Raw genomic sequence first — 13,819 nt, 5'->3', positions numbered from 1 at the left:
CTTCATAGCTCTTCTTATCCTCCTTCTTAAGTTTCCCAACCAATAACATCAACAACTGCTCCAACCTCTCTAAGTTAGCCTTTGTACCTCCTTAAATAGGCAATTATGATCTTTTACCACTTAAAAACCACCATAGATCTTAGGGTTTAGTTTGATTCATTGAATCCTTCCAGCATTTCATCTCCTCCTTTCTCTTCTAGAAAATTCTCAAAACTTCTCCTTGAATCCTTGTATAGAAATGTACAAACACAATTTCTCTTGATTCAAATGCTCCAAGTCATCCATCCTTATCTTCAACATGCTTTACATATTCCAATAAATCAACTGTGTTAGCTAGAAATCATAATTTCATCATAAGCTATCAAATGTCCCTTGTCCAACATTGTGTTCTAATGCTTGTTCATCACTGGGTTACTCAGTCACTACTAAATTTTCTACTTGATACGTATCCTGATGCTAGGTCAATATTGATGCTTTGTCAATACTACATTTTCTTGGAACATACTAACACTCAGTCAACACTAGCATCACTAAATAGAAACTTAGAGTTCCTTAATCTTCTCATCTATTTCTTGGTTATGCCTATGATTTTATTCAATCTTTGATCACTTTTTCAATGCTTCATTACAACTATCTTCTTCACTTATACCATGGTTTAGACAATTACTTTATCTAGTTGAAGTCCAACTAATCAGGTGCCCATTATAGTTTCCTCTCATTACTCAGCCTTTCCTCTAGGTGTTATTGTTATGTCCATCTTCTCAAATCCTCTTCATCAATCATTAATATATGGTACTCAAATCATATAGCAATCTCTCTTGCCATAACAATTACTCCAATTATAGTTTCCAACATATATTTATCATATTTTGAGTAGTTTAAGTTATAAATAGATCTATTGGTTATTAATTTTATTTTTTAAAGATCTCTTTGTTCTAGGTTTCAAATTACTAAGAGTTTTATTTCATTATAAGTTTTATATTTAGCTCCAATACCAAATTCACCAATAGAAGTTAGTTTCAATATCTAAAAGTTTACAAGTTCTACAAGTAATTCATTAATAATAACTCATGTTATAAAAATTAAGTCTTTTCCAAATATTCACTAAAGTTAGGCCTCCATTCAACAAAATTTATACTATAGCCTTTATAAAAACATAGTGGACCAGAAAGAAAACTATTGCTAATGATTTGGTTCTTCCAATGCAAACAAATAAAATAGTTTGAAAGGAAATTACTACTTACATGTTTGCCACAAAATGCATACAACCACTTGGAAAATTTTGGGTCCTTTTCCTCAGGCCTATTTGAGAATTCAAAGACTCCATATTATTGCATTTGATCCACCAATTTTCACTTTAATTATTTTTTATTATTAATATATTTCTACTAATTATTATGTTCTCAACTATATGTCTTACATCTAGTTGGGTTTTTTTCGCTACTCCTCTTTCCACTCTATTAATTTTTAATTTAGAGAGGAATTATAGCTATGGTGGAGGAAGACCTATAATTAGGTTCTATAGAAGATTTAGGTGTTTGACAAAGATAAATTGGATTCCTTAAGTGTAGAGCTTCCCTATATGATGGTTTCTATGTATTATTGAAATGGATAGCATTTTCTAGGGTTTGGTTTTTAATTTCTATAGCCTTCCTATCCTTACATCCAAGAGGAACCTTATTAGAATTTGAACTTTTAAATGAAGGTAACTTACTTGTAGAATTTTATAAGGGTTTTTTGAAGCCATTTTGTCTACAATTTGATTATTATTATTTACTAAACATTATCCATTTCTCCTTTTTTCACTCTTTGTCTAGATTGATTTTGTTGTTAAATAACTCAAAGGGGAGGGGTGAATTAGTTATCCTAAGATCCTTAAAATAATTCTTCTCAAACTTCAACTTATATTCTTTCAAGTCACCATCTCAATAAACATATCAGACATTACAATCTAAAGTAATTTATACTTTGTAATAAACTATCAACTTCATTTCCTTCATTTACCATGTAAAAGAGTTAACTTTCAATTTTTACTAGTTTCTATCAAGTATTAGAAATAAGAAGTACACATGAAACAAAATACAGATCCACATAGGTTGACAGAAGTATTTAACGTGGAAACCCTAGAAAAACTAGTTGGGAACTGACAACCCAAAAATTTCAATCTTTTGAAGTGAGCTATGTTAGAGCCTACCTTGTTAAAGGTTACATATGGAGACACCTAAAATCCCTTAGAAAATAAAGTATTTTTATTTTCTAAAAAAAACCTCTGATGACATCATCATTTATTAATTAATTAATTTATTTTTATGCCATTAAATCCCTTTGTCTTAATTAAAAATATTTAATTAAGGAATCCCTCCCAAAAATGTTTAAATCTTATTTAAACATTATTTCCTTATTTATTAATTATTTAATTAATAAATTGATCAAAAATCCCAAAATAAATAATTTATTTATTTTTTGCCCAAAACTTGGCCAATTTCCTTAAGACCACTAACCTCTTCCAAAATCTTCTAATCCTTCTATAATTTTGATTAAAGGCTAATCCCATCATTTTCTACCCCTAATCCCAACTCAAAATATTTAACTAAGGTTAAATATTAATTCTCATATTTATTAAAAATGTTTTAATAAATATCTCCTCAAACCAAACCTATGAGATAAATAAAATTTATTTATCCTAACCCTAAGCCTATCCCTAAACCTCCTTCTTAGCCTAATCCACCCCATCCACCCATACTAACCAAGCTTAGCCACTAACTCACCCACCCTCATTAAATGCCATCCACTTGCATATCTCTAACAAGCTTAGTCTAATCCTAAATCACCTCTAATCTCACCCCTAACCTTGTCACATTCCCTAAGCAAGCTTAAGACTTTCCTAAGCCAAGCAAAGTCAACAATCTCAACTCCCTCCAAAATATCCCAACCACTAAGCCTTCAATGCTCTTACAAAGCCATAAAAGACTCTTACAAGCCCATTCATTGCTCTTGCAAGCCATTATGAAGGGTCTTTATGAAGATATTATCCCTTGAGCCTCCTTTTTTGACTCGTCCTTGCCCTTTCCTCCATCCACTCACCCTGTGACATGTGTCACTCCCTGATTGGCTATAAGGAAGCACAATCCATGTGCTCTCCTCTCATGCAATCTGAGCCCTCCATGAGCTTTTCCCCATCCTTGCATCTTAGCCCTCCATCCCTCAAGCCCTTTGCCTATAAATTGAATCCCCTCCCAAGCCATTTCATCACAATCCTTGAGTTAAAGTTATAATGCTAGTTTGAGAAGCCAAAGCCTTTAACCATACCCTTATAATGCCAAATTGAGAGCTCACAAAGCTACCAATTTGCCATTACCCATCTCCACCATTGAAGCAAACTTGAAGCCCTTTGAGCATACATACTAATCCTTCATTTAGACTCATCTGCCAAGCAAAGAGCTAATTCCTATTGGGAGAGTCCATTCATTTGGCTCACATTCCTAATTAGGGGTTCCTCTTTTAGTCTCTCTTATATGTTATATTAATCTTTGTTAGTTAATGCTTTGTTCTCTTAATAGATTAGTGTTTCTTGCTAACATATTAGTATATACAACATACACATCATTACATTTGACCTTTTTAGAGGAAATACTAAATTTGAGCCCAAATTGTGATAGAAATTTGTGATGACAATAGAAGTTTAAGTTGAATTTGTCTTTTTTTAATATTATCCCCAACATTGTCGATATTCTGACATACCATCACTATATGATGGTTTTTAGTTATTATTGAGATGGATAGAATTTTCTAGGGTTTTATTTTTAATTTCTATAGCCTTTATATTCCTACATCCAAGAGGTACCTTATTAGAATCTAAAATTTTAGCCAAAGGTAACTTATTCATAGAATTTTATAGAAGTTTGCTATTTGTTTGCGATTATTTTTGTTTTTGACTAAACATGATCCACTTCTCCTTTTTTCACTCTTTCTCTAGATTTATTTTGTTGTTAGATAACTGAGAGGGGAGGGGTTAATTAGTTATCCTAAGGTCCTTAAAATTATATTTCTCAAACTTAAACTTATATACTTTCAATTGATCATCTCGATAAATATACTAGACATTACAATCAAAACTGATTTATACTTTGCAATAAACTATAAAATTCATTTCCTTAATTTACTAAATCAAAGAGTTAGCTTTTAATTTTTACTAGTTTCTATTGAGTATTATCAACAAGAAGGAAACATGAAAATAAAATGAAATACATTACACATCTACACAATTTGACATAAGTATTTTACGTAGAAATCCTGAAAAAACCACTTGGGAACCATCAACCCAAAAATTTCAGTCTTCTAAAGTGAGCTATGTTAGGAGAATAACTTGTTCAAGGTTACATACACATCATTACAAGAAACCTTATTAGAGGAACTACAACATTTGAGCCCAAATTGTGATAGAAATTCATGATGACAGTGGAATTTTAAGTTGAATTTGACTCTTTTTTTATAGTATCCTCGACACTATCAATATTGTTGCAAACCATCACTATTGTGATAACATTGGATATATATAAAAAAAAAGGAGAATACAAATCATTTTATCAGAACCAAACTCCAAAAATGCTTCTTGTGTGTGTGGGAAACCAAAGCGATCCATGAGACCAAAGTGATTGAAACATCCATGAAACCCATGAATCCAAGCTCAATTTCACCATGTAAAGGCATGAACACATGAAGGAAGGGTATCTCAGGGAAATTTTCTTACAAATTTGAGACAAAAACTTGCAACTGGCTAGCTAGGTATGTGATTTGGATTTTTTTCATTCCTTTTTTTTTTTATGAAAATGATTCTTTTGTTCAATCTTGTTTGTGAAATCCATTTTAATGCCCTTATTGTTTGGATTATTTGTGAATTATAGTTTATGCCCTAATTTAATAATTTAGGATTCAACATTGAATTTATACTTTATCTCTTGTTGTGCCCTTCCATTTTCTATCTCTATAAGTATATTTTTCAATTTCTTTCTATTTTATTTGTACTTACATGTCCATTTGAATTTATATGGTAATTTAGGACTTAGGAGTGAACATATATTTTGTCTCTTTCTATTCCCTTATGATTTTTTCCTATACAAATTCAAAGTACTAAACATAACTTTCAAGTAGTTTAAAGTTTTTCATATTTTACTTTTAGCTTCTCTTACAAAATATACAAGTATTTAATTGAATAACACTAATTACTACTATATCACATCTCTCTTCTTAAACATATCACACTAAATAAGTATGATTTTTTTGATCTCTAAGCCTTGTTGTCTATTAGTGTGCAACACTTAATCATTCTCTAGGTAGTGTTCATTGGTCATCACTGTGACCGAGCCATCTAGAGAAGGTTGAGGTACATGGACTTATTTACATTTTGTTACATGTTGAACAAGTCAAAGGTTGCCAAGCACCCTAGTAGAATCTAGCCACCATACATATTGAATAAAACTTGTGAATATTGAGTGATATAAAGATAACTAATGCCAAGTGATTCAATATATGTTGAGCCCATAGAAGCTGAGAGAAGGCAACTTATGATTGAGCATCAGAATATTTAACTATTGAGTAAAGAAATTTTGGCATATGTGTTTGTAATGGTACAGACACTTATATAAATCATTTTGGCTGAAATCTATTTGACATTTAAGGATTTAAGAGATAAATAAGGAGATAATTTTATATTTTATCAAAACTCATTAAACCCTAGAAGGGTTAAAAAAAAAAAGGACAAATTCTAGATCATTAATTATGATCTAGAACCTTCCATTATTATCTATTTGAGAATGGATCTAACCCTAAATCATAGTGAAGTGTAATGAATAAAAATAAAAGTGAAGGTATGTGAAGGAAGATTGTGATTGAGAAAAAAAGATAAAGATAGAGCAAGGAAGGCTAAGTTTAATAGAGAGATCAGATAAAGCAACCTAACATTGAAGGGTAGAACATAGAAAATTACATAAGGAAACCAAATTAAGACATTGAAGAGAGAATACTTGTTATAAGTTTCATAGAGTAAACCAATGGATAAGGTATTGAGACATTCTAACAAGTGAAATAGGGAAAGTCTCTAATTAGAGTGGTTTTAATAGACCTTGTTAAAATCTCCTAATAGGGTACCTACTTTATTGTAAGTTTAAATCCTTTAATCAAGGTAAACTTTGTTGAAAAATGATTGTTTTGAAGTGTAGAATCTGTAATGGAATAATTATTATTTTTTAAGTGATGTCAAACATGCTACTTGGTGGTGAGACAATGGATTTTTGGTTTGAAAGTGATCATTTAGTTAATTAATGAAGATGATATGAAAAATAGGAGATAACAAGAAAACCTAGAGAAAGGTTGAGTTATTTAGTGTATACAGGGAGCACTAAGACTAGGTAAGACATTGATATAATAGTGTATTTTTAATCTACTTAAGGTGTGTAATGAAAGACTATTTAAGAAAAGACTAGAGGAAAATCAAGTAAGATAAGTATCTGCTAAGCCTTACCAAGAAATCAATGCAATACAAGAAAAAATAGTGCAAGCTGAGAAAAAAACACTAGAAGTTGAGTGAAAATCAATAGGTATCAAGGAAAGAAGAAAAACAATGCTAGCTAAGTGAAAGTTAGTATACGCTAAGTAAAGTTTAGTCGATATCAAGCATAAGTAAAATTTAGTGTTTTCTGAGTGAACTAGTGTTGGCTGAGTGACATAATAGTATAGATGTTGAGTGATTGTAAATAATGTTAAAATGAAGATTTGACAACTCTGACCTAACTAATGTGATTTCTTGAATTGTATGAAATGTGTGGAAGATAAGTTTGATAAGATGGTTGCATAAGATTCAAGACAAACTACTTTGAGGTGAATTCAAGGAAGATTGTGGAGGACATTTCTAGAGGAACCAAAATGGAAAAGTGAGTAGATTCATTGAATCTTACCTAACCCTAAAATGGATGATTGTGGTTGAGTGGTAAAAGATCTAAATTATCTATTAATAGAGATGGTTGCCTAGAAGCAAATGTTGTCATCTGTGAGAACCTAAGGAAGACAAAGAGTCTAAGGTACTACTTCATCTAGTGGATGAACAAAAGAGACTACAATTGGTATGCTAAGAAAGAATGCTAAGAGGGTGAATTCTTGAAAGGTGAACAAGTTATCAGAGTTAAAGAGTTTAAATGCCAAGAAGAATGGAGGACTACACCAGAGGTATTTAATCTACAAGTGAGTTGTAAGATTTTATTAGATCAATTCCTATTATTACTTTCTAGTAATTGTACAAGTGTGGATAAATCCTTTGGATTAAGGTTGACCTAAAAATCATTTGTAAATCCTTTAACTAGATAACATTCTAATGAAATTTTCTAAAGTCCTATAACAAGGCTCACTCCTAATAGGGTGATTGAAATCCTCTAACCAAGTCACATTTAGTATTATGTATTTTAACCTTCAAAAGGGTTGGTATTTTATAGGGAAACACTTTAGAAGAGTGAGAATTGGTAGCATGTTACTGGTGGTTTTTTCCAAATTAGGTTTCAATGCAAAATCCTTGTGTCAAATTGTGTGAATGTGCTTATGGTATTTCATGTTTACATTTATACAGAGTTATTTTGACCTAGGATAGTGATCTACTAACTTAATGTATTGTATGATCTAATGGATACATGCATGTTAAGGTTTTATGGATATGGATCTATTAAGTATTGAGAAGTTTTATTAAACATTTAGACCTTGGCTAACTAAGTCAACCCCCTCTCAGTTATTCTAAAAAATTCTAACAATTGGTATTAGGGCATTGGTGCTTATGATGAAATAGTTTGAAGGTACTAAAAGGTAAAGATTGAGATGTACAGAAAGGAGGTACAAAAACTAAACAAGGAAAACTCTCCTACATGGCAAAGCTTGATGAAGCTACATCTAGGAGTTCTTGGAGAATATACACAATATAGTATCATTATTTTGCATGTTGATCCTGTTGGAGCCCTTACTGCCAATGACCTGAAAAAGAAGAAAGAACATAATTAGGCAATATTAGAGCTTGCCTCTACCCTAAGCTACTTAGAGTTTGATGAAATCAAAGGATGTGATACTATAAAAAATATGTGGAATTCTATAGAGACAATTTATAGAAGAAATAAAACGTTTTGAGAGCCAAAGCTGAAAGTCTAAGAGGAAAGTTTAATGACATGAGAATGCAAGAAGGTGAGACAATTTTCTAGTATTGCACATGAATTAAAGATGTTTTGAATGCTATTAGAGGAGCTAATTGTATTACTTAAGATGATACTATAATCAACAAATTATTGAGAACACTTTTTCGCATCTATGATATTGGATTTTTGTCACAAAAGTTTGCACCCTTCTCCAATTTTTTTACCTAAGGATAACCTTGTGAAACATGGAAACAACCTCCAAGATATGGGACTTGAACTATGAGGTTGAGTCTGTAGAGAAGTTTGGCTTCCTTTACTATTAGGGTGTACCTAACTACACTTGGAGAGGAAATGGGACAAGGAGATGAAAGAAATAAAATCTACCTATTCTAACCTAAGTGGGTGATATACCAAAATAGAGTGTTCAAACCAATCTCTACCCATACATGAAATTTTGAACCATCATGACACCAAAAGATATACACATCTAGACTTTTTTTAGTCTAAGAATCACATACAGATCAAAAAAATCAAATACAAGACACAAGAAAGATGAGATTCACTTATATATCATTCATAGGTCAAAGAGATACAATCATACAAAGGAAAATAGACCTTGAAAAGACATCAATGGATGAAGGAGATAAGGTAGGATGTCATTAGGTGTAGACATAAAGGGAATTTATAGTGAACTTGTAGAGAAATATTAGAGAAATAGAGAAAAGTCAACCCTAAGAAAGAATTATAACCTTGCTATTATAGTTCAAGAATGACCAAGATATTTCTATCTAAAGTTACTCCACAAACACTTCCATTAAGTGCTTACAGAACAATCAAAATGATCCAAATAATATATTTGATTTGGTACACTTGCAGAGACATGAAAATCATGGAAACCCTTATTGGAAGTATAAGAGGAGTAACTGAAAGGGGAGGGGTGAACCAGTTAGTACTTAAATAAATCTTTTGATCCCTTAGATGTTAATACAAACATGCAAACTAAAAATTGAATATTAAATATTGTTAAGGCTCAATAAACACATAAAATGTTGTCACTTGATAGTTATTGAAAGTGCTTGATAAATGATTAATATACAAACTTTAGATGTTATCTGTGATTACCATTACTTTAACTTAGTTGCAAACACATAAAATAAAATAGTATGAACACATTTAACACCAAGATTTAACATAGAAACCTAATTTGGGAAAAACCACCAATTGCAACTAGTTACTATTTTCACTCTTCTAAAGTGAGCTTTGTTAAGAGCCAACCATTTCAAAGGTTATAAAATGCATTATTAGGAGTGACCTTATTAGAAGATTTAATCACCCTGTTAGGAGTGGCCTTGTTAGAGGTCTTTAAAAAATTCAATACAACTACCACCTTGTTAGAGGATTTGCAAATAGCTATTAAGCCAACTCTGTTAGGAGATAATTTAGATCACTGCTACAATGGTTAGAGAGTAACAATGAGATGACTTGATTTTAATGCAACTTAATTGCTAATTATAGATATCCATTTTGGCTTCTACTTGATCCTTCCTAATTGAATATAGCTATTTTGCTCCATAAGGATATTTTTCTTATCCTTCAAATTCAATTCCTCTTCTTATCATTAAATCTTCAATAACATCTTCAGACTTTTGCATCCACTTTGCAATCAAAACTTTACCTTATACTTATATCTTTCACTTTTTCAAGTTAGCTCAAATACAAATTAGAATAATTAGTATTCATCACTTAGTTGGTTGGAATCAATAGATAAATCAATTAAGCTTAATATGCCAAAATAAGAAAATCATGTTTTAGTTGACCTAGCTCAATAGAAACTAACTCTGAAGTGATTTCCTTTGTTAACCAACAGAAGCTCGGTTAACATTGCAAACTTGTGAAAATCCTTTGGCAACTGATTGATCTTAATTAGCACTAGTTCTATCCAACTTTACTTCATTAACTAAGTGAGCTCAGTTAACACTCATCTTCGGTATATTTTCCTTCAGTGCTTGAGTGAACTTGGTAGACACTACCTTCTGAACTAGGCAACCACAGGAATGCTCGGTAGACACAAAAAAATGTCTTTTATGCCCGAGTGAGCTTGGCATTTATTGACTAATAATGATATGACATTTTTGTAACATTAATGACAATACACAATTGATTGGTTGTATCCAACAATCTCCCCCTTTGGCATTAATGGCAACACAACATGTCATAGCAAAATGAAATTTTTGGATTCATTCTTGAGAAATCCCTCTTACAACAAAGTTCTCCTTCTTTGAAATGAAAATAAAATTTTCCTTCTTTTAGTTCCTTATTTTATTCTTATTCCAAAAATTTCGTAGAGATATGATAGTAAACTTCTCCCTCTTTGACAACACATGCTAAAGATAACAATTTTGTTAATACCAATGTACCTTAAGTACTAATTCATTTGCAATATGCCCTTGTCAATTCTGCACCAACTAATTGATTTTCAATGTAGCTCTTGTTTATCCATCACTATGCTTTATTTAGTGAGATTCAAATAGGGGAATGAACCCTAGCTTACCTCTTAGTTACATAAGTGCATCCTTAGGTAATGGCTTGATGAATATGTTTGCAATCTATTCTTTTGTATTAACATTTTCCAATCTGACTTCTTTATCCTACACCAACTCTCTTAAGAAGTGATATATTATAGAAATTTTCCTTGTTTTGGTATGCATAATTGGATTCTTTGATATATTAATTATGCTGGTGTTATCATAGTATATGACTATAGGATCCTTGATTTCTATCTTCATTCCTTCCAACAATTATTTGAACCAAACAATGTTAGAACAATTAACTATTGCTGCGACATATTTTCCTTTCATGTGGATTAAGTGTACAATTTTGCTTCTTTCTTGTCCAAGACACTAATATTTTACCAAGAAATAATGCTCCACCACTAGTTTTTTTTCTATCATCAATACTTCCTACCCAATCAGCATTAGTAAATACTATCAAGTCCAAATTTCTTCAAAGTTTATACAATAAGTCATAGTCTTTAGTACCTTTTAGATATCTCATGATTCTCTTGATTGCCATCATTTGATTTTCTATAGGATTTTCTGAGAATCTTGCCACTATTCCAATTGCTAGAGAAATATCAGGCCTTCTATGTACTACATACTACAATTTTCCAATCATTGATCTCTATGTGGTCTGATCTACTTCTTTGAAATCATCATTTTTGGAGAGCTTATGTCTAGTAGACATAGGGGTTCCAACTGGTCTTGAATCTTCCATTCAAAATTTCTGCAATTTCTCCTTGATATAGTTAGATTGAGTGATGTAGATACCTCTTTTGTTCTATTGTATCTGCAACCCAACAAAGGATTTTATCTCACCAAACATGGACATCTTAAATTCTTTACTTATTTCTTCTAAAAATACATTTCCAAAAACAAATAGAGTATCATCAACAAATATAAGTCATCATTTCTTGTAAATAGAGTATCATCAACAAATATCTCTGCTAACACAATCTTCTTTTCTGGTCCTTCCTTGATATATTAACTACTATTATCATTTGTTCTTTGAAAGCCAATTTGTATCAAGTAATTATCGAGTCTTTCATACCAAGCTTTGGGAGCTTGCTTGAGACCATAAAATGCTTTGTGTAACTTGCAAACCATGTCTCTTTTTCTCGAATCTACAAAACTTTTTGGTTGTTCAATGTAGACTTCCTCATCAAGAATTCCATTCAAGAATATAGATTTAACATCCATTTGATATACTTTAAATCCTTTATGTGCTACATATGCTAGCAAAATTCTAACACCTTCTAGTCTTGCTACAGGAGAAAAAGTCTCACCATAATCAATACCTTCTTATTGAGAATAGCCTTTGCACACCAGTCTTGCTTTGTTTCTTGAAACTTTTCCATCTTTATTCATCTTATTTCTGAATACCCACTTTGTACCAATTACATTCTTATCCCTAGGTCTAGGAACAAGAGTCCAAGTTTTATTCTTTTCTATATGTTCTATCTCTTCATTCATTGCTTCAATCCAACTTTCATTTTTTAGAGCATCTTTAACATTTCTAGGTTCAAATTCAATAAGTAAACATGTACCTTTTAATTTTCTTATGGTCATTGTTCCATTTGATTTGTCTCCAATGATTTGATTATGTGCATGATAGCTTCTAACATATCTTGCTAACATAGGTTCTTTGGGATTTGAATGAGTTCCATTGTCTTCATTTTGAACTTTAGTTTCAAGCTCAGGTTCTTTTGTCTATGACTCAGGTCCATTAGACTTAGTTTGAACTAGGTTAGTAGCCTTTGGCTATGACTTGAGTCCTTCAGATTGTACCTCGAGTTGCACTATTTGCAACTTAGTAACTGTTGGGGATTTTGGGGACTCGAGAGATGAAACTTCATTTCTTTTAGATACATTTGGTAGGGTGTTAGGTTCATAGTAAAAAAATCTTTTGTAATCCTCTAGCTCCTTGTTTCTTTCTTCTTCACTCTTTTCTACAAATTCATTAATTCTGATATGTGCACTTTCTATTATTTTATGAATAGAAAAATTCAAACTTTTGTTTTCTTTACTTTTGTAGGAGTATCCTATAAATATGGCTTCATCACCCTTTACATTAAATTTTCCTTTCTGAGAATCATTCAAGATTAACATTTTCTACCAAATACTTTCAAGTAACTTACATTAGGTTTGTAGCCATACCATAGTTGATTAGGATTTTTGTTTGAGTCTTTCTTCAATTATACTCTATTCAAGTTATGAACTGTAATGCTAATATCTTCCTTCCAGTATTTGAGAGCAACATTCTTTTCAATCATCAGGGTTCTTGCACAATTCATGATAGATTTTCTTCTTCTTTTAGCTATACCATTTTGTTGTGGTGTACAAAGGGTCGATACTTGTCTTTTGATTTTTCTTTCAATTCAAAAATTATTGAGTTCATTGGAGATGAATTCACCACCTCTATCTAATCTTATACATTTCAACCTCTTTCTAGTTTCTTTTTCTACTCTTGCCAAATACCACTTGAATTTTTGAAAGGCTTCTAATTTTTCTTTTAGATATATTACAGTCATCGTTCTAGAATAGTCACCAACAAAAAGAATGAAAAACTTTTCTCCACTATAACTCTCTATAGCAATAGGTCTGCATAAGTTTGTATGAACAATTTCCAAGAATTCTTCTGATTGATAGTCTTTTCTTTTGAAACTAATCTTTCCCATCTTACCAATTTGAAAATTCTTACAAAGACCCATCTCAGGTTTCTTCTAACTAGGAATACCTCTTACTCTTTTATGTTTTCTTATCTTGACTAGATTATTAAAGTTTAAATGGCATAGCCTTTTGTGCCATAACCAACTTTCTTTTGCTTGAGCAATAAAACATGAACAATCATTGAGATCAAGATAAAATAGATTATCTTTTGTTTATTTGCCAAATCCAACTAGATTTCCTTTTCCATCTAGTAGTTTGGCCTATCCATTCATGAATTCTACCTTGAATCCAATGTTATTCAACTATGCCACACTCAATAGATTATGCTTTAGTTCTTCAACCCAATAAGCATTATCACATACAAGTTTTTTAGTTAATGAAATACATCATTTTCCTTTTATGTTACAAGGTTCATTGTTTCCAAATCTC

Source organism: Cupressus sempervirens, chromosome 10 (assembly GCF_028749045.1).
Source record: "Cupressus sempervirens isolate cs-2001-9-10 chromosome 10, ASM2874904v1, whole genome shotgun sequence".
NCBI lineage: Eukaryota > Viridiplantae > Streptophyta > Pinopsida > Cupressales > Cupressaceae > Cupressus > Cupressus sempervirens.
Note: the sequence above shows the minus strand (reverse complement) of the source record.